At 33.9% G+C, this 27,614-nt stretch overlaps 1 protein-coding gene across 3 annotated transcripts in view; it reads left to right on the plus strand.

Moving 5' to 3' along the window:
* The first annotated feature begins 4,775 nt into the window (after nucleotides 1-4,775).
* Nucleotides 4,776-27,614, plus strand: part of LOC118184298 (protein O-mannosyl-transferase TMTC2-like) — a 797,990-nt gene continuing 775,151 nt past the window's right edge. For 2 of the 3 annotated variants that reach the window (XM_085807157.1, XM_085807158.1), the window contains exons 1-2: nucleotides 4,776-5,127; nucleotides 26,765-26,824. The gene's annotated coding sequence lies outside the window, so the exon portion shown is untranslated. The remainder of the gene's footprint in view (nucleotides 5,128-26,764; nucleotides 26,825-27,614) is intronic. The other variant, XM_085807159.1, reaches the window with a different exon arrangement.

Raw genomic sequence — 27,614 nt, forward strand, 5'->3', positions numbered from 1 at the left:
TATTACAGCAAAATTTCATGTTAATGCATTACTCTTGATCTAAGGATTCATTGCTTGTATTTAAAGTTATTTTTCGTCAAACTTGATAATTTCATTGAAGAAGATGCAATTAGTTATATGTCTTTACTAAACTTTAATGTGCCAGTTTCCATACTGAAGATAAATACTACTGTGTTAAAAGGTTTTCCTTGAATAAGCACTAATTAGGCATAACTCATCTCTTGTATTTATCACCTCTTGTATTTTCATAATTTAAAATGTTAATTAAATGCAAGTGCAGCTATTGAGTAGCTAAAAAACTTGGCAACGACACTCTGGATAAAATATTAAGTTCCTAAAGTTGCATATTAATTTAATTCACAACCAAAATTGACTCAGTATGAATTAACTTAAAAACTGTGACTAATTTTTCTTTAACTACGATACTTAATTCTAATACTGACAAAAAAATCATAGAAAACACTTCTACGTTGGAAGCATTTGTAATAGTCTTTTCCCTCTAATGATGCTTCTTTATAAAAATTACACATTCAGTTACATTCGGAAGGTACTGCAGACATGCAAAATTTACACCCATACATAACTGCAGGCATCATTTCATGCTAGATCATACATTATTAGTAAATTTACTGGGTAATCTTACTGAAATCGCTATGTGATTAATCCATACGCTTTAGTTTTCTGTTAAATGTTCAAGCTCCAATGTTCATATCGGTCGCCAACTGTGGTGTACCTTAGGAAAAGGTTTTTGGTGATGAGAGGGGTAAATGGCCGATGTCTTCAGACAGAATTCTTGGCGAATGCTTAATCTGCCGATGGATGGAAAAATAAAAAAAGTTCAGTATTCAAAGCCAACTGATTGTCCTACATTTTTACGCAAAAATTAAGAGAGGGGGTGTATAAATGACGGCACATTGGGAGTGAGTTTCAACGGCATCATTCTGCAGTCGTAATGTAATATGCCCAACACATAATCTCGTATGCAATATCTGATCGACTTATTGAGAAGTCAGATAAAGTCGAAATTGTAATTAGAAAGATCACTCCTAAAATAATCAACGCAATCTCACTTAAAATAATGTCGAAATGCAGTGGGCTGAAGGTGGTCGAATTTTTAAGGTTTTTTTAAGGTCTCCTCATCTGATCTTCCGGGCTGTTGCGTGCAATGAGTTCTTCTTCATGCACAAAAACTCTACTTTTTATCATACAGCAGCTGTCGAAGAGCTGTTGGAGAATGGAGATGTTCGTGGCATGATTTAGGCCACGCGATCTCCGAGCCTAAATATAAATGAGTAAATGTGGAATGTTCTCAGCAGATGATCAGCAGCACGTCGTGAGCTGCAGGCAACGATTTCACAGCTGCGACTTTCGAAAACGCGAAATCGATCATGATGCCTCAACAGCTTGTTGACAACTTTGTGCCGTGCACACTCTGCATCTCAGTCACGGGAGATCATCTGCACTTTTTCTTTTCTACTACCTGCCACATCACCGTTTCTGTCTTCTATCTATGTCTTCTCTTCAAGAATCTACGTGTCGCTTAAAAAATATACCCTGCTGTTAGTTTGTAGATACAATCATCTATACACGCGAAGTGAAGCGTAGCCTGCCGCTTGGGTTTTCAACAAATCTGCTTTAAAATAATAAAAGCCTCTAAAATCTCAAAAAATACTTAGCACTTAGGAAGCATACAATTTACACCTGAAAATCAAATTACCATTAATCTAAAAATGACAACAGGATACCTCTTGTAAATAATCAGTAATCTGCTAAGTAGTTTCATTTGACTACTTGATTCACGAAGCTAAATTTATTCTGCATGTACAGAATTTCACACAAGTGCACATATTCGTCACAGGAACTCGGAATTCGGTGCTATTGTGATTCACTTTGCCGGTATGTGTGTATATAACTAACAATTTCGATACCTCGCTGGCATTGTTGAATTACTCAGATACAGAGCCGACTTATTAAACATCTAAGTTTCTTTCTGGATAAAACAGGTAGCTCAGTAGTAGCTGAAGCCAGCATATTCAATCTGTGATGGTGAGTCTAGAAAGAGGAAGAAAGGAATCGACGCTCTTGTCTTATGTCCGTGTCTCATAAACTTGGCTCTTTGCCTGGCTACTCTATCACTGTTTTGGATAAGTTATTGTTGTCACAGAAGTTAAGTAAACAAGCATTCAGGAGGAGAGTAAAATTTCGTTTGGAAGCAGTATCATATCAGCTATACAAGAACCAACAAACGAAACCTATGCGACTAATTAAAGAACTAAGCTCTACAGTTTGCAGGTTGGGGTATTGTGTAATAACTGCTTTTTAGAAACTCAAATAACTTGCAAAAACTACTCTTTCTAGTCCCCATGGATAAATTAATTATCTTGAGCTCATTATATGTTACACTGCAAAGTGTTAAGTTAAATAAATATCTTTCTTGTCAAATTTATTTGGTAGATTTTATTTTAACTTCACGTAATAATGTAATAACATGCAATATGCATGGCTTTTCTAGACTACAATAGAATTTATCTGTGCCTTCTAGGATAGATGCCTTAGGCAGGGCCTAAGAACGGTATTAGGGAATGAACCGCTAGTCACCGTCCATTGGGGAATGGAAATAATGATAGTTTTAAAAGCCATACTGCGTAGGCTCAGTGTTACGCATTTTTCTGAGATGTGTTAAGGCAAAAATAAAATGCTGAAATGAAAAAGATAAGACAAATGAAAAATCACCAAGCCAAATTAATTTTATTTTCAGTTAGTCACGTTCAGATTAAATTACGAATGTAACTACTCAGTAAAGCGTCTAAGGCAGTTGTGCCAGAAATAAGCATCAGTAAGTATCAACATATATTAATGGTAAAACTAGGAATCAGTATTAACCTGATTAATTGAACTTTGTACAGACATTAGGTACTTTTTTGGAAACAGGCAAGACGAAAAATTAGCAAACGCCTTCGCCGGGAATCGAACCACGGACCTCTGGAATACCGGTCCAGCGTGCAGAACCATTACACGAAGGCACGCTAGGAAGGCGGGAGGAGTACCTTATAACTTGAAATATAATTTTAGCCATATTTAATATAAGACAGATATATTTAATTAAAATCGTATGTTCCTTTAAATGGTTATAAAAAATTTATAAATTATGGTATTTTTCAGTTATACTATAGTAAACCCATAGCTTAAATGCATTTTTAGATTTAACTATTTAAATCATGCAGCTATGATTTAATTTCATTTTATAAAACGCGTTGGTATAAATTTGGACGAAGCAGGTTGTCTTTTAGCTTAGCACCCAGTTTGCTATAATTGATAAAGAGATTAAGAAGAAAGGCGAATATTTTCCTTTTAGTGGTCCAGGCACACGTCTGCTAATATTTTCAGCAATCCCACTTCCCAGTGTAAGTGTACAGAACTACTGATTAAAAACAATGTTGAATTGTGATATTTGCTTAATATTATATGTAAGATTAGCATAACCAAAGAGAAATCCTTAAAGATAATTATTGAGTAAATTATTAAACAATCATCCTAGCGGTCATTTTAAACTTCAGTAGAAGCTCTCAAATTGAAATTAAATAAGAACCTTTAGTAAGGCTGAAAAAAGATATTAGTTTCAATTATACACGTGAGTGAAGTAAATAAAATAAATAGATGGCAATTATTTGATGATTATTTTAATTCAGAACAATAAAATGCTGCTTTTGTCAGTATGTTGATTAGCGATACTGACCATCGTATATCGTATCGATGGCTCGCGTTCGAATCCCGGAAATGGTTAAGTGCTTAAAAAATTATAGTGTTTTTGCTGCCGGATGGGGGATCTTAAAATACAAGGCGAGATGAACGTCATCTTGAGTGATTTGTTTGTGTGGAAACAGGAGTGGGAGACCCTTTAATCCTCCCCTGGGGAGAGACTCCCTTTCAAAATCTTTCCTTGTTCCAAAATAACGCAAAGTTTAAAATTATCAGTCTAAAATTCAAAAAATTATGTCCGTAAGGCCATATACTTGTAGTGATAGTAAGCGTGCAGTAGAACATGCAATTATATATTTTGTTTCAGGGAATATGCAAATCAGTCGTTGAGATTTACAACCATGGATTTTTCAATCACTAGCAGGAAGTGCTAACCAATTACGCTGCGAGAGAATATGAAAAGTCCTTATAGCATGGCCATGGAAGGAATCTGTCATGTTTTGTTAGGCTGATTGTTATAAATATTTTGAGTAGTCTTCAAGTTTTACCCATTTCTGTATTGCTTGCAGAGTTTTTATGAATTTATCGATGGAATGAAACTGCAACAAACCACTACTATTTTAGTCATTTCTCACCGATCTCCTTCAAAAGGATTTCTATATATCGTTGGTGCTAGGGAAAGGACGCAAGGAAGCAAACGCGAAATCGAGTCTATGAGAAATAAATCTCGGCAAGGGGGTTGTGGTGAGTTGAGAAATTATGATTTAATAAAACCATTTACTTTATGCGATTTTAAAATAATCTTCTGCTAATATATTTATTGCTTATTCTAATGGTGCGTCGCATACGTTTCGGTACAATGTAGATTCGGATCTTTGGGAAACGGAAAAAAAAAGAGTAAAAGCAAATAAGAAAAGCTATTCGCTACCCTCGGGCGAACTAATGCATCCGAACTACATTTCCCTGCTGGATTTCTGAAATAAGACTGTTTAACTGATGATCCACAAGAGGGCTCTGCTAGTCGCTTCGGCGCAGGAGTTCGCGCGCACTGTTAAGATGCGTCGGGCTGCTGAGAGAGCCGTTCTGTCCTAGTCCGTTCGCAGCGGGCAATCTTAGTTACGATTTGTCATTCGGCGGTAGCACGCGTTCTCAGTTTGACCGTACTGCCCGCTGCATGAGTTGGCGCTCACCTCAACTTGGAGGCAAGCTCACCGACTTCCGGCTTATCCGCATGGTCTGCGGAATTCCAATTTTTTCCAACGTCAGGAATTCCGTTTTCTAAAAACTTTCGACCAGTTAGTATAAAATCTCATTTTGACATTTTAAGTGTCCAGAGAGTTGCTGGACAACCAGGGCAGCTTCATCCGCTGACCTTTAGAGAATCCTGAAGAAATTTGTGGATTAACTTCTAATTGCAGCTTCCTAAGGGTAAGCTGTTTTACTTACTCTTTGGTAATGATTTGAGACTGTCACTTCCGCTCCACTTTTAATTACACGCGCATTCACGTCACACATCAACAAAATGTAAAATTTCGAATCGAATTTTCCCTAAATATTTTTCTCCTCCAGTGCAATGATATTTCGGTAAAAGTTATTTTACTTTTAATTTAACAACTGAAAAATGAAATGTTTTTTAATCTTCTCACAAAAACGGAAAAAAGTGTAATTAAATTAAAACTGCTTAAACAGTTTCCTAAGAAACGCGGAAAACAAACTTTAACGGTCTCTGTAAACGCTCTTCAGCGTTTTTCGACTTTGCGTTTTTCGCGTAGATTTTAGGAGTTACGGAATATTAAAAGTGACCTTCATAATGAATCACTTTAAGCTTTTACAAATTATCCTGTGGCTTTATTATTCACATTCAATTCATCATTTAAAGTTCCTCAGTTGCCACAAGTACATTATTAATTTAAAGCTGTTTACTTCTCATAAATTTAAAGTCCTCATATCTACCGAAAGACTCGCATCTGATGTTGATTCATTAATCTTAACTTTTATTCTTATAATCATTACAGTGACAAGTCTCATGCGTTTAATAATCTTGTTTTGCATCCTTTCTTTTTTTGTTTCGGTTGACTTTGATTAATTTAAAAGTGGTCTACGATGTCATGTAATATTTATTCTTTACAACTAAATGACAAATTTTTTTATGTCAGTACTGCATTTTCACTAGATCTATTTGTCACTGGATATCTATTTGTATTACTGAAAGATGATTGCAACACTTGTTGATGTGATGCCGAAGAAAGGAATTCTGGTTATTTTCCTGTAACTTATTTAATGACTTATTATTACAAACATCCTTTCCTGTTTTTCATATTCGCTATGAAGAAGGAATAGCTATGAATATAAGCTTCATATACGCTATGTGAAGCGACTAATTTAAATAGTTTAATCTGGGATAAGTTTTAGCTACGTTCATGTGTCAAAAACTACTCAAGATTAACTTCGAAGTAAACCTCTAAATGACAAAACATGACAATTTTTTTGACAGAAAAGGAATGAAGTATAATATGCATTAAAAAAAGAGGGGACTCAATTTTTAGTTAATTCTTTTCTTCTAATCTGATAAGTAATTAACACGAACATTTAAAAATCTACACATAGAAGCTTGCTATAGAGAGTAATTATAAATGATCAACTAATTACATTTCGCATACGCTTTCAAAAGCTATGCGAAAATAACATATTTACCACAAAGTATAGTTCCTAATCTGAAAATTAAAAGGGGCTATTTAGACTATTTGAATACGGCAAACCACGCGAAAGCTATCTGCCTAAACGGAGGAAAGCCTTCTAGGAGGGCTTTCTAAGGAAAACTGATTTGTATTCACAAACCTCGGAAAAAAATCATTCAGCCCACCTGTTTAACTCGGATCGCACCCAGGATAAAACTCCCAACATTCAGCGGTCTTAACCCCGCGGTAGACCGAGGGAGATTAAACAATTACTTGATTACAAATTTTCATTGCATTCGACTCTCTATACGCACCGGCGTTGGTTACTCAGTCATGTACCGTGTGAGAAATGGATTGAATTAACTAAGTAGTGTTTTAATTGATGGAATTAACTAAGTTCGAAATGGAATTAACTAAGTTCGAGTGAAATGGATTGAATTAACAAAGTTCGGTTTTAAGTTAGTAGCTGAATTGTGCTTCTTACATAGAAAAGATTTATTTCTCATCTTAAGCTTTTAATAACATACTTGATTTTAGCATTATTGATATTAGGTAATATTTTCTCACACTTAGCGATGATTCTTTCTTTTCACAAGATTAGTAGCTTAGATATATTTTTAAAAATCCAGTAATATTTAAGCCATAATTTATGAAATTTATGTACTTGATTTTGTACGGATATTATTCTGCAAATCTTAGTTTAGATGTATTTCTCTTTTAATCGGGAAAGTTTACTTTTCTGATATTTTACTTCAGAATTTCAAGTAGGATCCCTGTGCCATATAATTAAAACTTACTTAATTCGTGAGAGATTATAAATAGGTGTAAAAACAAAAGTTAGAGTTTTATTTTCCCAGTCATTCAATTTTCTCACTGTGATTGCATCTCGTACGCAGGAGTGAATGCTTGCCTAACTTTAGCAGACAAAAATAATACTCGATTGCAAAGTAGAATTATAGTAATAAAGGCAATAAAATAAAAAGATAATAATAATTTTCATACATAAAATATAAAGTATATTAAGATTGTTATAGAAATATTGTTGTTTTTACATCTGAATGAACATAAATGAGTGATAAATCAGAATAAAGGGAAGCTTTTTGTATTATTAGCGGTATGTATTTATTGGAAATATAATCTAAAAATAACTTGAAAGAAATACTTGCATTGCTACGGCAATATATCTGATATTTATAAGAGACATTTAGCAAAGTCTCAATGATTCTTAATCAGTGTTAAACAGGTAGTTAACAGTAATATTCATTTGATTAAAATAACAACTAATACCTTTGAGAACCAAATATTTTTCATTCAAATAACTCTTCAAGAACGCAAATGCAAATATTAAAGGCTCTAAAAGTTTGATGGAAAATGAAAACTCTTTCCAAGTTCATAAATTTTCAATGACTCCTTTAGTTGTACCTGATGAAATGATGACAATACAATTCTTGATTCCCTGAAAATTTCAAACTAAGGAAAATAAAGAAATATTTTTCACTGAATTAAAGATTTCATTCTGTCATAAATGAAGTACACCTTTCAGCAAAAAATGAACTTAAAAAATATGAAATTGTATCTAAGAACTGCAATTAGCTTATTATTAGCTTATCGTTACCAGTTTTAATTTCTCACATCATTTATTGGGAAAAACAATATATAACTATCTAATTTCCCCAAGCAGTGTAAAACTAATCCTACACAATATCACTGCATTAGAAGATAATGATTTTACATAGTAATAATTTCACTTTAGAGCCAAAACACGTAAACATGTATATAAAATCATCAGATATGTCAGCTGAAAGTTAAACAGCAAGTTTAAGGTTTTGAAAAACATTTATAAAGTATTAAGTTTAATAAAATATTAAATTTATAAAGGAAATTAATAAATTTTAACCTAAATCTCCCTCGGTCTATCGCGTTGTTAAGACCGCTGAATGTTGGGAGTTTCATCCTGGGTGCGATTCGAGTTAAACAGGTGAGCTGCATGACTTCTTTATAAAGTATTAAATTTATAAAGTATTTGAAAAACATTTATAAAGTATCTAGTATCGCTATATTAAGGTATATATTTTGTTCCTTATGATTTCTGTAGTGATATGTATAGACCTGTTCTTGTATTGAATTATGATGCTGCATTAATATCAGTTTGGAATATACTTGAGTACATTAATAAAACTTTAAAAAAATTTATAAAATACTCTTTATAAAAACAATATTATAGGTAGGATAGTTTGTAAAATATAAAAACTCGTTTCTAGGCTGTTATTTTCATTTTCCGGGTTTAATGATATTCACCCCAAATAAACTTCTATCTTATTATAAAAAACGTTTAGCTTTTACACAAAAATCGTATCGAGAATGTTTTAGTTTGCGATAAATTTTTTCATCCTAAGTATCTTTTAACTTAAAAGCCATCGCATAAATGGCCCACCACCTGCCGAGCGGTAAAGTCGCTGAACACGATAGTTTGGTCCGAGGTTCGAATACCGCGAACTGCATGGGCGTTTTCGTGGTTTTCCCCATGTGTAACGTGTATACGAGCCAGTTTCCCTTAGAAAGTCCTCCACGAAGGCATCTCTTTCCTTAGGCAGATAGCCCTAGTGTGCTTTGCCATAATTAAATAAACCAAACCAACGCATAAATTGCTCTGATTTCCTTAAAATATTGATGTGATAAGATTTTTAATTATAAATAATCTTGAAACACTGCTGTTAAAAATATTTCAAAATTCAGCAAATATGCCGTTGAATTTCAATAAAGTAAAATAATTCCTAGTAGACAAAGTCAAAGCGAAAGCTATTTGTGTCAGAACACTTTAACTTAAACATATCAGTTGTTGCAATCTGTGTAAAATAATTTTTAATTATTTTTAAGGAACCTACGTATGACGTCTTATGATCTGAAACATGAGCTCATGATATATATAATGTTTTAAAGTAGTAACTTTTAACGTAGTAAATTAGTAAATTTTAACCTAATTTTTAACTAAAAGTAACTTAGTAATGTTAAGATTCAGATTCTGTTGGATTTTACTAAACATTGCACTCATTATATAATTGTAAAAACCAATCAAGGTTCATGAAATCTAAAACCATTTTTGTGCATCAGGAAAGTGTGACAAGTTTTCCAGTGTGATAAAATAACAGTGTCATTTTCATGTTTCATTTAATATCTTTTAATAAACTATTGCCTTCTACCCAAAAGTGATTTTTTTCGCGCTTTATTCTTCAATCAAAAAATGGTGAGCTGTTATTGCACTTCCCATTGCGTCGCTTTCATATCTATTCGATAAAATCGCTCCATTTTCCGACATCAGTGGAGCAAAAAGATTTCATCGTAACTTTCGCCAATGTAAAGTAATTCTTCATCTTGGCTGTCAATTTTCTCACGTCTAGCCGAGCTCTGCGACGTCGTAGAGCAAGTTAAAGTTTCCCGGCGATATGATATAATTTGTAAGTTGTTAATAATATCGTCGAATAGAAGAAAAGGAAATGTTGACTCTATTTAATACTAAATGAGATCTTTTTGTGGGCAGCTTGAAAAGTGTAAAATAAAATCTTCAAATCATTATATAGTCTTACAATCGAAATGCATATAAGATTTTAAATTGTTTTTATAGAGGGATTTGTGAAGAAATACCTTGCCATTTTCATGCACTGAAAAAAGATTTGTCTGGGAAACTTCTGACTGCATAAATGCCTTTCCTTATTTTTGACTGACGCTTTGATTCCAACGAAAATTTCTGCCCTTATAAATTAAATACTTTTAATGTATGTAATTTATAATCTATTATTATAAACATCATATATAATCTATTTAGTGTCAGTCTAGTTAAATCCTGTCTAGTATCTTTTGTAAGTGTCTGTTTAGTGTATCTATTAGTCATATACAATCTATTTAGTGTGACGCCCTTAAATGTTATAATGAGATTTCAATCTATACATGATATATAATGAAGAACAGTCATGTACAAAATCCATACTCAACAATTTTACAAAATCCATACTCAATTCTTTTACAAAATCCATACTCAATTCTTTTACAAAATCCATACTCAATTCTTTTACAAAATCCATACTCAATTCTTTTACAAAATCCATACTCAATATCATTTATACACAATGCTTTTACAAAAGCATTGTGTATAAATTTCAGAGCTACAAAATTTATGATGAAGTATATCTTTCTCCGTGTTATGCGAAATAGAGAAACATTAACTTATGTTAATGCTAATAGAAAACGTACAAAACTGCATTTTTGATATGCTTCAGTTTCCAGTACGTTTAGTGTTATACTTTTCCATGTACTCTAGCCTTAACTACATTCGAACATTAACAGTTTGGAAGTGAGTTTCATAAATCAAAAATATTTAGAATGTACCTGAATCGGAAAAAAATAGACAATAAGAAACTCTAGGAAATGGAAATCATCGTGTTTGGAACTAATTCATTTGAATGACTTAAAATGTAGTTATTAGGAAACTTAGTAATTAAGCCCTTGTTCCTTTACTGTTTCAATTTAGAGCTAGGAAATTGTTAAAATAGCTTATCCCTGTAGAAACGATACACTTTAAAAAACTAGTATAGCATGTAAGAATTAATTATAAATTCTTAACAAGATATTTTAAACTTCTACTCTACTAATCATCATACTCTTCCGATTTCGAGCAAAAGAGAGCTTATTTCAGAATTACCTAATGCATAGAAGAGATTAGATATGGATTTAACTATTTCGCATTGACTGTAACTGATGGTTATTTGAAATTACTTGTATTGAAAGGAATTATGAATATTTTTATTCCTCACTCTCGCTGCTGATTAAAAATGGCCATTCGTAATTTGGAATTTTGTTTGAAGACTGTAAGTGGTCGTTTTCGAATTTTTAAGTAATGAGCTGATAAAGCGATGTAAAGCAGTTCTAGGCACTCTATTAAAAAAACGTTTGATTTTGTTGAACTAGAAATTTTATATTGAGAGTTCTGTCAGTGAGAAGCAATAACTATTAAGTTCCTGTTAATTAAATACCATAGTTTAAAAAAAGTTTTGATTATTAAGTTACATTATCTGTTAGGTGATAACTAAACGGCACTTAACATATAGCTTTATATAACAGGTAAAAGTACTAAAAGTAGTCAACAAAGAAATATAAGTTGCTGATTAGAAATATTTATATTTTCTTAGTAAATGCTTCTAATTAGGTTAGATACACATTGAAATCGGTGCAGTTGGCAAAAAAGAGGTAAATAATTCGCACTTGATTCGGAACATTGAGTCTGACGATATTTACAACAATAAGAATTCTGTATATTCAAAACTCAGTTCATTGATCCAAATATTTTGGAATAAATTATTAATTACCTCAAATAAAAGATGCCAGGCGATATGTTCCTACTAGAAATTTAAAATTAAGCAAATTTCAACTGTAATTTGCTTTTCATTTATAATGAAGTTGGAAGAGATTTTGAAAATCTTTATCTGTCACTCTCATCTAGTAGATGTGAAGTTCGGTGTTTAGTTTCTGATTAAACAAACATCTATATGATGTAAATTAGTTTAAATAATTAGTTTTATTAAGTTAGTACTTGTCTTTGGAAGGTACTTATTATATTTCATATCACAGTAAACCTAAGTTTCCAATTAAGTAATATTTCGACACCTTAATGTGTAGAATAAAAAATTTAAATAAAGTCTCTGTCATTTAACAATGCATATAATAAAACTGCGTACAGTTAATATTATATTTACGCTTTCTAGGAATGCTAAGATATAGAATGGACTTGATAAAACTCTCGTAATCTTTTAATTGAAATATTCACATTTCATTTTTTCAAGATACTACAAAAATAAGATATGCAGATGCGGGATTAAATTACAATCAAAACGAAGAGCTTTGCAAAGTAAAATTGTTGTGTGTGCTTTAAGTCAGATAATTCTATTGAACTGCAATACAAAATATTTAATATCCTCTGGAATACTAATTCAGAAGTCAAACAACAAAAATCAGAGTTTTATTTTCTAAATTTTCACAGGACTAGTTTCGATGGTTTTACCGAACCACCATCCTCAACTGTAAAACCGCAAATGAACAAGATAGGAAATAATGATTAGATAAGAAAGTCTGGACAAGAATAAGCAAGTGGCGCCATCTGTTGATGAAACCAGAACTAAAACATAATTTCTTTAAAGGCCGAAGGCAAAGATAGATTGGAATTAGGATCGTTAACTAGAACAGAAAGATTTTTTTGAATGTGAAATGCCTCTATGAAATCCAGTTCTCCAATGGAAGATTTTTTTGAATAATTTTGGCAGCAGAAAAATTGAAAGTGTGATTTTCGGACCAACAATGTTGAGCAACAGAAGACTTCTGAGTTTCCTTTTTTCTAACATACGCCTCATGTTAGAATGTCCTCTGGAATCTTTAGCCCTTATGCGTCTGATTCTGAATCCCACAATCGTTTGGGAAAATATTTAATTCTACATTCTAAGTAAAGCTATGATTACATTTGATCTATCCCTATTTTACTTTGAAATAATTATAAGCCTTTTAACTTTGAATTTACTGTAATTTCCATTATTAAAACCAGAAAGAAATTTTTTTAGTTCCCTTGTGGCGGATTTAAATTATAATCTCTTCTTAATAATATTATTATAATTAAATCAGTCAAATTGTTCATCTATTTTGTAACAAGAAGAGCTAAATTCTCTGAAAAATAAGGTTATTAGTTGAAAGACAGGAATAAAAATTAAGTTACGCTATATGTACTCATGCTGACAAAAGTCCAATTTAAATCTTTGTTTATAAAAATGTAATGCAAATTCTTTCTCAGCTATATTTCCTCTTAAGTATATTAAAATGAATAAAATGTCTTCACTGCGGAAAGGAATATACTTATTTTTATTCTCCTACTTCCCCAAACTTTGAAAAGATAAATTTATGCGAGAATGTTCGCTAGAAATGGAATCTGCACATCAAAAATCTGTCAAAAAGAGAGCCCAACCAAAAGGTGATACTTTACTGACTGAAAGAGAAGCAAATTGCTTCACTCAAGGTTTCGGTCTTGCTTAAAAGTGATGAAAATGTAGCAGTGGAATCTTCACATCTTCCTTATCATTTCACATGCCCCTTATTTTTGAATTTTCCCCATCAAATCCTTCGTTTTGACTTTTTGTATCACATTAAATATGTATAATTTTATTAAACTTTATCGTTGATTGAGCATCCTATAAAAATAAGAGATGATACGAAACTGTTTGAAGTTGAAGCAGTAATACTACCTCTTGCCTGGTGTTTATTTCAGTACGAAGCAGGTAAACATTTTTAAGAGACTTTAACCAACATTTCTATTCGAGTAACATAATAAAAATTTATAACATTCAAGAAAACATTCATACTTTCCTAGGCTGATATTACAACGTATTAAACATTGAACAGTAATAATTTTTTAGAAATTCATCGAGTTTAACAGTATAAAAATTAGGTTATTTCTTCATTTTGTAAGATAATAGGAAAGAAAGAACAACTAATTTGAATCTTATACTGTTTCAGTATAAGATAACCGTTTCAGTTTGTTGCCCTGGGTAACAAGAAGTGTTTCTCAAATGATATGCGTCTTTATACAAGAGATGAAAATTTAACAATTTCACTTAGAGAAGCAATATAGATAAAATAATTTTCATCACATTCCTCTGATGTTAATAATCTATTTTATTTTTTTAAATATTCACAACGTGATATGAATATCTTTATATCTTAAATGCAACTTTTTTCTCTTTCGATTTATTGAACGAAGGGAAGAAGGAGTAAACAAATTCTACGAACTTTCAACCAATTTGATTCTTTTCATCTTTGAGAAAAGCGTTCAACTAAGCATTTTGATAAAAATTTTTTTCAGGTGTTAGATTAATAAATCATGGAGAATTTTACTACTGGATTATAAAAAACATAAAGTGAGAATTTCCTACCTAAGGTGAGATGCCTTCGTGGAGAAATGTTATGAATACTAGGAAATCAGTCCGTTACACTACAATATTTATAAATTTATATACTGATCTAAATGCATCAAATCAGATTAACAACCATACACCTTTTGAAAAGAGAAAATAGGCAGGAAAATATACATACGTATAGTAAAGTTTTCATCAGTAGTCGTGAAATTTTTTATCATAAGTAAAATTCATGTAGAAAAGCAGCAGCCACATTAAGCAATTCAAAATACTTGCATAAAGCTGAAAAAATCTAAACTTTCCAGTTAAGAGCAAGAGTCTGAAAGTCAGTTAAGAGCAAGAGAAAATAAAACAGGAAGATTAAGACCTTAGAGAAAATTTAAGGCTAAATGATTTGTTTGATTACGGCAAAACACGCGAGGGCTATCTGCCCCCCCCAGAGGGAAGGGTTGTCTTCTTGGAGGATTCTTTAAAGGAAGCTAGCTCGTATCTACGTTACACACGCGGAAAACCACGAAATCACCCATGCAGCCAGCCGCCCATTTGCCAGGATTTGAACACAAGTTTAAGTCCCAATGTTTAGACTGCACCATTTGGTTTCTGACTAGCCAAGGCAAGGTAAAAAATCAAGTTAAACACAAATCACAAATGAATGAATTTGATAATAATAAATGCTGTAAGGATTATGTTAATTTATCTAACAGTTAAATTTTGAGTTAAAGTTAGTTTCCTATCGCTTCTTAATTTGAAGCTTACAACTTATGGTCAGAACGTTGTTTAAGAATTGCGGTTGGATGCAAATGAGGAGAAGTTCTACTGATTTCCTTATAGAGAGAGCCAATGATTCTGACTAGCGCGCGTTCTCCCTTTTAGGCTACTCTCTCTTAAGCTATTATTACCCTCGACTGTACTTTAGGCCCTTGATAGCTTTGCCGTTATTTAGCCTTAAGGGACCAACTCTGCTAGAATATCTGTTAGAATCTTCGGCTATATCGTTTTAGTTAAGATTACTTAAGTTTAATTTCTTAAGTTTCTTGAGTTCAAGCCCTAATGGAGGTTTTATTGTAAAACTCCAAGAAAGAAATCTGTGAAATTAATTTGGAATAATAAAGGGTATTTAACCCTCCCCAAGTTTTATTTTCTGTCTAACAAACTCAAGCGATTATTCGCTTGCCAGTTCTTAAGATTCTTTAACTTTAACTGTAACTTAAAAGTATACATATTAGAATCTTACAATGCTTTACCTTCATTCTTATTACAAAGCAGATATTTAGATGTCTTGATATAAGTCCTAAAAACTGCAATAATATTTTGAATTAAATGTTTTAAGAAGTCACATTGGCAAAAATTTGAGAATAAAGAACACGACAGTTTCGCTTATTAGCTTAACTGGAATACCTTACTAATGGAAAGTTGTAATTCTAGTTGCTAAGAAATGCGTTCTTCAGCCGCTAAATTTCAGTTTTATGGAATCACATGTTTACCTATAAAAGTTTACCTAAATCTGAACTCAGATATCGATATGTAACTTTGCGCCGCCCAGACGGTATAGTGGTTAGGAAGCCTGACTGCGATACCGAAGAGCCTGCGTTCGAATCCTGGAGAAGGCATGGTTCTAAAAAATAATATACGACTCTATTAGATATATTAGTATAAATGTAAGTATTATGTGATTTCTAATGTATATTTTCTGCGATTATGATACATTAATTTACAAAAATAATAATGTAAGACCTCAGTGTTGATACAATTGTGTGTAAAAAGTTAAAAGATGAAAGGAAATGTATTAATAACATAATTCGCCTTAGGAATATGACTAAGTACAATGAGATACACAAAAAAATTCTTTCCCGATTAGTTCCTTAAAAAGATGTTTATTGTAATTCGATGTAATTAGATATACTAATGTAAATATATTGTTTGTATGTAGTACAATGTACAATGTTCGATGTACAATGAAAGTTTGTATGATGTATGTTCAAAGTAATTATGTCATGTTAATCTGCCTTAATCCAACTTTTGTTAATAGGTTAGTTTCTTTGTAATAATTGTATACTGTGTCTTTGTAATTGTATATTCAATACGTAAGTCTAGTATTAATGTAAAATTACTATGTAAATGTCTTGGTAGACTAGCATCCGATGCGGGCCAACCAAATGCCCAGCGGGGTACAGTAGTGCGGCGGAGCAACACCTGTAAAAGTCGCTGACGAAGTTCTGGTGCTCCGTCCATTTTTCCCTTTCCCTGTCCGTCCCTTCATAGGAGGCGATGGGGGTCCACCTATTAGATGTCTCCATAATAAAGAGACCACCACATCTGGCCATTGTATAGATTAATGGACTGTGTCACAATGTAACTGTGTACAATCTGCCATTGGAAGAAAAAAATATCTAACTTTGCTGTTACACCAAGTAATAACTGAGGAATTTTACTGTTTTCTTACTATTTGTACATCTCCTAGAGAGTGATAACTTTCAAGAGCTATAACCTCTACAATATCCATCAGTTTTGTTGCTTACTTCGTTAAACTCTTTATTCTAAATTTAGGAATTAAGCCTATGTTTGAGTTTATTCCAGAGTAAATGCTCAAGTTTGATTAAGTGAAGTTGGAGAATAGACAGGCTTGATTATCAGCTATTTTTGTGCTAAGAGAGTGTTAATCTAACTGCATTAGTTCTAAATTAGGTGCAATGATAATTATAAGACATTTCTGTTTACTTCGTCGTAAGGTGTAGTAGACATATGGAAACTTGAGAGTAATTCAAAGCGACTGTCTAATTCAATGGAAGGTGGCTTACAGACTTGTAAAGAATAACTTAATTCGGGAGAATCATGTACTGAAGAATGTTTTGTCTAGAGCGATCACATTTTCTTAATGTGCAGTAGACTAGATAATTAGAATATTTAATTACTAACTTTTTAATATGTAATTGTATGTGAGGTTTCAATATTTCCATGTAAGAATGTTACATGTAAGAATCATTCTGAACTTCAGCAATTTAAGATTGGCTTGGTAAATAGAAATATTATGACAAGATAAAGGGTATGTTCAATGCTTGGTAATAAAATCTCTTTCCAATCCTGAAAATAGCAAGGATAAAAGAAAACATGCCTTCGCTTGCGGCTAAGAATATGTCCTACGGCGTTAGGACAGTGAAGAAACAAGATTAGACTTTTCCCAACGCTGATATCATTTACTTATAGTAGGAGAATACTTTTGAGAAGACTAGAAGTCAATGGCATAACAGAAGCGTAAACCTTGTAGTGTAGTAACCTTGCTACGGAAGATTATAATTGTTAAAATCTGGTGACTTAGGCAACCGAAGTAGTTGTTTCACGCAATCCCTGTAAGAAATAGACCATTACGAGGTGTACTTAGCTAAACAGAAAAAAACGGATGCTGTTCGTCTAAAAGATGCATCAGGAATATGCATACCTTAGTAGAGCTATTTTTTTTCTAAACTTTAAACTTGAAAGGCATGGTCTCAGTGGGATTTTAGCTTCAGATCTTTCGATTGCCATCTGGACATGCTACCATTTATACCTACAAAGCGACGACAAAAGTTCTTTATATTCACCCCCACTGAAAGGGCGACTAGAGAGGGAAGAAATCCGGTCTCAAAAAATCTAGGTGGTGACGAATTATCGTTTGACTCGTTTTAGTAGGCCCCCACTTTTTGATTCTGTTTAGCTTTTGGAGTTGGAAACATGAAAATTCCAACTCTTTCCCTTTCCAGATTCACATTCTAGATTTTTCGAAGAATAGGTCACCAGTTACACCTAAAGTGATTCATTCGGGAAGGCGAAAATTCCTTATACGTTGCTCTAAAGAATGTTCAACTGTGTCTCAGCATGTATGACTCTTCAAAGTGACTATAGACTTCGGGATGTATACATGATATACAGTCCGTCTCCACCAAAAGCCAATAAATAACTTTTATGGAAGCAAGAGTCATGAAGAGATGCTTTTGTCAGATGACTTCGTAGTAAATACTTTTTACAGAAGAAGAGCAAAAGGACAATTTATGACCAAATGACAAGTTTCCAGTTGTCAAATCTTTAATTTGTACACTCTAAACACCATAATTACGTATGTCTGTAAAGAACGTTTTATTGTTTGCTGCTCGTACTTGAACACCTCATTTAAATTTCTCTTAAAATTCCGATATTTCCTTTTGGATACATTATTATTCTTTTTTGAAATTTCGAGATTTCGCAGGTTATCTTTGTGCTCATTGTTTGCGTATGTTTTCGCATACCGTTAAGGCTGCTTGCTCTTTGTTTTCGAATCTGCCGAAGTCTCGCATTTTATATTGATAAGCATCTGTTTTAATGGTGAACAGCTTTAAGTGTACCATTGTGCAGGCAAGCCTCCACATTATTCAGCGTCAGGTGTGCTAACCGCAACCGATCAAGTACAACTCGAAAAAGATTGCAACAACCGGTTTCTCGCTCTTCTGCTGCTGGCGTTCGAGGGGGTAGGACGGGCTTCGGTCTATCCTCTCCCTGGCCGATGCGATGTGCCATTTCCTGCTTCTCTTTGCTGTTCCTTCGATGCTGTCTGCTATACATGAAAATTCTTTTAGTGAGATTTTTACATGAAAATTCAAGAAAATAATTACTCCTGTTTCCTGTACATTGTTGCAGAAAATAAATTTTGTTCAGCTTCTTCCTTCCTTAGCGCGCACGTTTTTGTGAGATCTGAAACTTCCTGATTTAAAGAAGAAAAAGCAGAAATAGCATAATTAATCAAGTACGCTTAATGACTGCCATTAAAATTTGATTTTTCCTTTTACACCAAGACTTTGTTTCGAGCTGATGGAGAAAGATTGACTTTATTCTAAGTGCAACGTGAATTCTGGTGATGCTCATCACTCGTGCTTGATGTTCAAATTTATTCTTCTGTCTGGTTGATAATTTTATTTATATTAATGCTTATTTCAATATCAAAGATGAAGAATAAAATATAACTGATTTGGTAACATACAATTGTCATACTTTGGGGTAAGTACTTTGCTTTCATATTTCCTTCTAGATTTCTAGATCACACATTTTGAGCTGCACGTTAGTAAGTATTTATGGGTTATTGCTACACAACGCGATTTACTAAGTAGGTAATTCATTTGATTTACATTTGCTAATCCTTTAATTCAAAAAAAAAAAAAAAAAAAAGCCAAGTGGCTATTTTTGGTGCTCAAGTAATTCACTAATTCTATTTCATTTTTACATTTAGCACCGCATCACACCATCTATTATAACAACCATATACACTCTTAGACAAAAAAAAAAAAAAAAAAAAAAAAGAAGAAGAAGAAAAGCGACGCACTACGACGCAACAAGAAGATATGGCAAATTGGAAACAAATTGATATGCATACAGGTTTCGACGGATAATGCAAAATTTTACATTTTGGCTGCCAATGAATGAAAGGTTGTCGCTATTGCGCAACTGGCAGGATATTTAAGTGCAGAAATTAACGATTCCAGGTCATAAATTCTTCCCGAATTTCATTCCGTGTACTCTGCAGACAGTAACTATGCCTTGCATACAGGTGCGCGAACGATATGCGCAGATGTCAGAATTTGAAAGAGGTCATGTAGTTGGGTTCAAAGAAGCCGGTTGGTCTTATCGGCGAATAGCTCGACATTTGAGCAGGAGCGATGCCACGGGAGGAGTGGGTGGACCATGGCCGCACACAGCGTCAAGAAGGAAGCGGAAGCCCTAGAGAAACGAGAGAACTTGAAGACCGAGCAATCGTCAGAGCGGCACTTACAGCCTCAGATGCATCATTATCATCGATTGTACGTACAACTTGTACTTCAGTGACCACAAGGAACATTCATAGACGTCTCATAGAAAGGGGGATGAGGTCACGGCGCCCCTTGCGCTGACTACCATTGACCTCTGTACAACGTCAAGCCCGTTTGCAGTAGTGTCGGGCTCATACGCACTGGAATGTCACTGACTGGAGTAGAATAGTCTTTAGTGATGAGTCCCGCTTTGAACTGAGCCCCGATGACCAGCGGTGTGATACCAGAGTCTGGAGACGCCTCGGGCAACGGTGTGATACCAAACTGATTGCCTTCCGGCAGACGGGATGACAACCATTAGTGATGGCCAGGGGTGCCATTTAATTTGATAGCCCTTTGGTTGTCATCCGTCGCAACCTTACAGCACAGCGGTACTTCGACGAAGTTCTAAGGCCCGTTGTTTTGCCCTTCATGTCACGCCACCCGGGGCTTACATTTCAGCAAGATAATGCCCGCCCCCCACACTGCACATGTTTCTTTTACAAGGGGTGATCAAATGAAAAAGGTACGAAACGACACGGTGGGTACAAATGTAGACTTTATTCAAAATATACACCATAGGCCTGAGCACAAAGATCCCACTGATAAACAAGCCTCAGGATTCCTTGTTCCCAGAATTTCTGTCGCCGTGACGACACCCAGTCCTTTACAGCGTCCTTAAGTACGTCTTCGGATTTGAAGCGCTTCCCTTTCAGGTGTTTCTTCAGTGGAGCAAACAAATGGAAATCGCAGAGCGACATGTCCGGACTGTAGAGCAGATGGTCCAACGTCTCCCACTTGGCCAGTTCCATGTGTGTGACTCTGAAGACGCGTGGACCCGCGTTATCATGGAGCAGAACCACACACTTAGTGAGCAACCCCGGTCTTTTGTTCTTGATGGACCTGCGTAGGCGTCGGAGTGTCTCACAGTACACATCGGAATTAATGGTTTTTCTGTGCTCGAGGAATTCCACAAGTAGCGGACCTTGAACGTCAAAAAAGACGGTGAGCAACACCTTGCCTGCTGACGGCATGGCTTTGAACTTTTTAGGGAAACAGATGTTGCAGTTCCTTTTGTTGTCCCATACGCAGTTCCTTTTGCTGGTCCGTCAGCTTCTTCGGAACCCAAGCCTCACACACCTTCCGATATCGCAACCTGTCGTAAGCATTTGTCCACATGGTTCCATAGCTGACATCCAACTTCACCGCCAACATTCGCAATGTGACACGCCGATCACTTCTCACTAGGTCGTTCACCTTGTCGATGAGATCGCTCGTGATGACAGTGTTTGCCTGGCCTAATCTCGGGTCATCACCCACCCTGTTACGGCCTGCACGAAAACGGGCACTCCATTTTCTGACAGACTTGTCAGAGACACATTTCTACCCGTAAATTGTCACCATCCGGCGATGAATAGCTGCCGGTTTCTCACCTTTCGCTGTCAGAAATCGGATATCACCTCGCTCCTCCTCTGTCGTCGAATTTTGCAGTGTGAACGCCATCCTGTCTTCATACGGACTGCCGCATCATTTGGACGCCGCTTTTGATAAGAGCCTCTGCTCTCTCCTGTGCATGCAGGCGCCCACACATGCTTCGATCCCAGTCAGACACTCCAATCGCATCCCTAGATGTATCGCTACGTTCTCCCACGGCGGAATATGCAAATATTTAACTGTTACGTTTCTACGTTGTTTCGTACCTTTTCATTTGATCACCCCTTGTACTTGCCTTAATGCTTGCCGAAAATTACCTTGGCCAGCAAGGTCGCCGGATCTCTCTCCTATTGAGCACGTTTGGAGCATTATGGGCAGGACCCTCCAACCAGCTCGGGATGTTGACGATCTAATGCGCCAGTTGGACAGAATTTGGCACGATATCCCTCAGGAGGACATCCGCAACCTCTATCAATCGATGTCAAGCCAAATAACTGCTTGCAAAAAGGCCAGAGGTGGACAAACGCGTTACTGACTTTTTCACTTTGTGAAGCTCTATCACTTCAATAAATTATCCAATTTTTCTCAAACTGTAGTCATTTGTTTTTCTGTACATGTACATCACTTCTACCGATTTTCGTCCGATTCGGATAATTCCTTCATGGTGTGTCTTTTTTTTTAGTCTAAGAGTGTACTTATATAACTTTCTTTTATAAACCTGTCATTTCTTATTGTATTATACAACACAAGATTCGCATCAATGAAGATTTTCATACATGATGATTTTTATTACGTACGAGCTTTTTGATTAATTTTAATCTAAAGAGCTAGAAAGTGAACTGTGAACAAAGGTAAAAGTTATAATGTATAACCAACGGATAGATAAATTTACTAATTTTGTAATGACATCTGTTGTTCAAGAGCTTCTTCATTACATCCGCCCTTTTTTCTTGGGGAGGGGAGGATTACTTGCGTATAAAGATGCCTAATGCGCTAGAAGTTTTACCACCAACGAGATTTATTTTTATTGTCAGATTTCTGGAAGCCGAAATTCATTTCAGATTTTGTTACGAATAGGAAAGAATTTCCATAGATGACTGTTTTGTATGTAATATTTTAAGAAAGACTATAGAATGCCAATGATGAAAAAGGTACCTGAAAAAAAATGTGCGGTGACTAATGCTTTTGTTCAAGCTATGTGATGGATTGACTTGTTAGTCAAGCGGTAAGCTTCTGTGACGAAGACGTATGAACAACAATTGATGATACAATATGACTAGTATTTTAATTGTAAATGCAATCACCTGTAGAAATAATATTAGTATGTATCTATTATTTTTACATATTTAAGCAGATTTCTTCATTTTTATTTTCAATAGCAATCCTCGCAGAGCTTACTGAAAATATCCCTCGAATTTATTGCGGTTCATTTTCAATTAGGAATTTCTATAAAGTGCTTTATTTCTGATTTGGTCCTTATGTTTGCTATTTATGCTATTAATTATGTAAAATCTTTAAATACTTTTAATCAAGTTTATCTCAAGTATTAGTGTTCTGAGTCACTGACATATTTCGGAGCAGAAACCATGAAAAATCAGCAATGCCCTCTTCGAAACTTGAACGCAGAACCTCCCACATGCTAGCCATATATGCTTTCAATTGCACTACGAAGGCACGAGGTAAGGAAGCAGAACATTCTGTACATTAGCATTTCACTAAATTTTCTGATAGATAATGAAAATGAAATCCTATGGACGCAGCTGCTTACAGAATTAGCATTAAAAGTTTACAGCATAATTTAAGTAATATATTCATAATAAGCAGAATGTCAAGATTATCTTAGGCTAGACAAGTCTGTAATAATTATTATCTACTGTATTACCAAAGAAACCATGCAATGAAACATCCTGAGTTTGATTTCTCCTGTATCTGTTAAAGTGGTGATAATTATTAATTATTTAAAAATAAGGCTTTAATAATAGAAATCAGTACATTCTTTATTTTCATCGTTTTTGGAACTCTTATGATTGGTATAGATTGTGAGTGTCTGTACGAAATACATGTACGAGGTAATGAGAAATTTTGTACTAGATAAAACCATTTTTTATACAAACTTTATTAAAATTTTAAAAGGAATATTACATTTTTGCGAGCAAATACTTTGAACTTCATTCTTTCAATTTTTGACCAATGAGAGTACCGCAAATTCAATTTCTTATTTAGACTTTCATTTCAAATATTTGCCAAGTGTTTGATTCAGCTTACTTTCTCATTCGACTAAAAGTTTTTCTAAATTGTACTTTTCATTAATTTTGTTGTTAAACAGTGTAGTTTAATTGGATTATTAATTAGATTATTACTGTAAAACTGTGCCTTTTATGAATGCGTTATTTGAAAAGCCTCAGACCAAGTACCGGATGAATACATTTTCACGTCTCTGTGTCCTTTCTTAGTACCAGGAAAAGACCTCGTTTAAAGTAAAATTGAAACCCATTTAGCAATCATTTAAATTACAGCTTAGCCTGCGTTTTAAACTGACGCTTTGAGACTCATCTTAAGGCTACAATAAACGTTACACGCTATGTCCGTGTGTAGCTGTATGGTGGCATATCTCTTCCCATTCTACTAACATAACTTCAAAAATATAACGTTTAATATGAGATTGTGTACAAAAGAGCTTACGTGTTTGGCTAGGTCATGTAATATTTCTCCTCTGTCATCCGTCCTTTCTATAATCAGATTTGAAATAATGCAGACAAAACATTTAGGTGCCGAAATGAAATTCAGTACTCTAAAATGAAATTAGCGCCAAGTGGCATGACAAACATATATAGCATGAACACTCAAATTTTAATACTTATCTAAAAGCTGAACTAAGCGTATAATATTTATTGCATATATGTGTTTACGTGCTATATTATTTAAAGCTAACAATTTTACTCGCCATTTAGTAACGTTGTTTATGAGAAAATACTTAAAATTTAATTCACCATATCAAAGAATTTCACAATAAAGTTTTCTTTTTATTAATTGGTTAAATGTGAAACTTAAATATGTAACCTTCAGAAATTAAGTCATGGAAGAGATATTTTTTAGTAAATTACATATGCATTAGATATTAATGAAAACGCTATAAATGTCTTTAAAACAGCAGCTCTGAAATGAAGTGTTTACAATTAAAACCCTCTGAGAATTTTTTTCTAGCCCTGTTTTATAATTAATTCTCATCTGGTGGCACTAGTGATGACAGACGATTTTACAAATACGATTATGCATATAAATTGACTGAGTAAATTTCTTTCCCTCTAGGTGAGAGATATTACGTTGGAAGAATCAGAAGTACTCCTAAGATCGTAATATGACGTAATGGGAAAAGAAAAATTATTAGAAACGAGAGGGAAGAAATACCCTTCCTTCTGTATATATTGACATCATTTGTCGGAAGTTAATACAATTTTAATAAACCTCATTTGTCTCGTGGCGTCTCTTTTGTTCCGGTGATGAGGTGCCATTGCCTTAACGATATATAATTCTATTTGGTGTGAAAAGCAGACACAATTTGCAATTAAATTATGATTCGCAGCCAAATTTTAATTTATTCTTTCGGTTGCGTGGATGAAACAGCGTTATGTGCGGCTTTAATGTGAAACTGAAAATCACTCGTATTCCACGCTGTACTTAAAGTATGCAAATTGGCTTTACCGCTGATAGGCAAATACTGACAATCGATGTTAAGTTCTGTTGTTCCGGCGAAGTACCGAATTGTTAATTCTCGCTACATGGCTTGCGAACGTTTCCTTATTTGCAATTTTTGTGCTTGCTCTTTTTCGTGCTTTCGGGTACTGTACTCACTTAGAATGCCTTTTTAACATGTATAATGGATGTTAGGAATAGTACAAAGAATTTAAAAGCTGAATGACTTACACTGGTTAGCTTCTTAACAGACCAATAGAGAGCAGCACTGTCGCTTTTCGAAGCCTTGGGGGATGTGAATTAGTCCGCTCGGCTGAATATATGAACTGCGTTAAATTCGAGCTCATGAGAAACGGATAATTACTATTGTGCAGAATTTCTGCAAAATTTGAGAAACTAACACAGGCATTGATAATATCTTACCTTGAGCGCAGATATTACTAGTTTTTCCTTCCTCCTTCTGTGTGATGTTACGTATATGCATGTATATATGTATGTATGTATGTATGTATGTATGTATGTAAAAGGATAAATCTCTATTCTACGGAACAATTTCGCTGCTTCTGTCTTTTCTACGTTTCGGGAAAGGTATTCTTGATTTCCATTCAAAAGGAACTATATAATGACTCCCGCTAATATTTTTTCCTTGCTGATTTCAGTCTTCAAAATTTGTAAACAAATTCTTATTCCAAAGCAATCATTTAATTTTAATTTTCGTTTGTTTCGGAAGTGTTATAGATGGCTGTTTTCTTTCTGCATTTCTATTGGGTTTTGTTGCTTATTTTATCTTTCGAATCCCTAAAAGAATTTCTTATAAAATCTGTCTCAATAAGAATCTAGTCGGTCTTTTATATTATATTTTACATATACCACAGTGTGCGATTTTCGTTTCTAAATGCCGTTATTTATATGATTTGATTTATGGCTTTCATTAGGCTATATGTAACTTTCATTAATACACTTTTTAGGGTTCTTTTACGTCCTCTGTAAATACATTTACGCTTCAAACTTAATCGTAAGCAATGCTGTGAACAAGAATTTTGGTCTTCTCCGTTTTAAACGATCATATGTGGCAGATTTTTTTTCTTAATATATAATTATAGATCAGATTAAATGGCTTTAGAATATTAACTTCTAAAATTGTACATTTTTAGAATTTATTTTTATATTGCAATTTAATTAAAATTAAATTGTGTTCCGAGTGCAATAAATTTGCAAAAAATCGAAATTGGATAATTTAATTGAGAATTAAGCTAATGAATTTCGACTTTTCGAGGAATTCCCTCCCCCCCCCCGAAAAAAAAGAAATCTCTTTCAATATTTCTTGCATACTCGTTGTACAGTATTATATTTTTTATAATTTGCTATCGTGAAAATACAAAGTAATAGTGGTTAATTTTGTTTTCCTTTTAAAAGCATTTGACAAATTTCAATGCAATTTTGAATAATTATGAATGCACCTTTGATGTTCACCTCTTTGAGAATAATTCAGAAATGTTTTTAAAACATTTTTATTTTCTTACAGCACTTAGAGGCATCCGTCTGGGTTTCTTTGAGTTTTCGCAGTACTAGGGTTTACCGACGTGTAAGTTTACCACTTTTCTATCATTTCAGAAACATTTATGAGGTTTTGATAAAATATTTCTAATGCTGAAAGTATATGTCAGTTTACTTTTGTTGTTGCAGATATAAACGTAGGGAAGCTAAGTGTATAAACACTTCAGAAAAAGAGTAATCACAAATGTACATATATCAGAAAAACATTCATTGCCAAAAATATGCAATGAAATAGAGAATTTATACCTATAAAGGCCCATTTACACTAGCGGAACTCTGAGCCTAAGAAATGTACGCGGAAGTTGCTAGCTTCACTAAATGGCGAAAATGTTACTCTTTTTTTTTTTTTTTTTTTTTTTTTTAAACTGAAACTGAATATGTACACATTTAAATAAACAGCCTAACTTATAACATTATTCGAGAGTTTAAGAGTTAAATATTCCCTCATAATACGAAAAAATTGCTGTTTAAAAGCTCTCAAACGAGTCTTCAAATTCGCCTGCGTTTCTTAGGCTCAAAGTTCCGCTAGTGTAAATGGGCCTTGACTGTGTCATTGTGAAAGTTAAGTAGGACGTGTAAGAAACAGGTATGCTTGAGTTAGGGGATTAGCAAGAATATCTAATGACATTGGGATTCTAAAGGTTCAAAGTTAGTTTAGTTTTATATACACATTAAAGTAATATGTTTACTCTCATCCTAAAATTCATTAGAGTGGTACTGTATTTAAGGGGAAGTTCCAGTTCTCAAGTAAGAAAATTGAGGCTACTAATAATTTTCCTTAGGCTATTGTTGAACGAATCGTAGCTCAGTAAAATTTC

This window comes from Stegodyphus dumicola, chromosome X1 (genome assembly GCF_044657685.1).
Source record: "Stegodyphus dumicola isolate Sdum_Otavi_A_Nest chromosome X1, ASM4465768v1".
In the NCBI taxonomy this organism is placed as follows: domain Eukaryota; kingdom Metazoa; phylum Arthropoda; class Arachnida; order Araneae; family Eresidae; genus Stegodyphus; species Stegodyphus dumicola.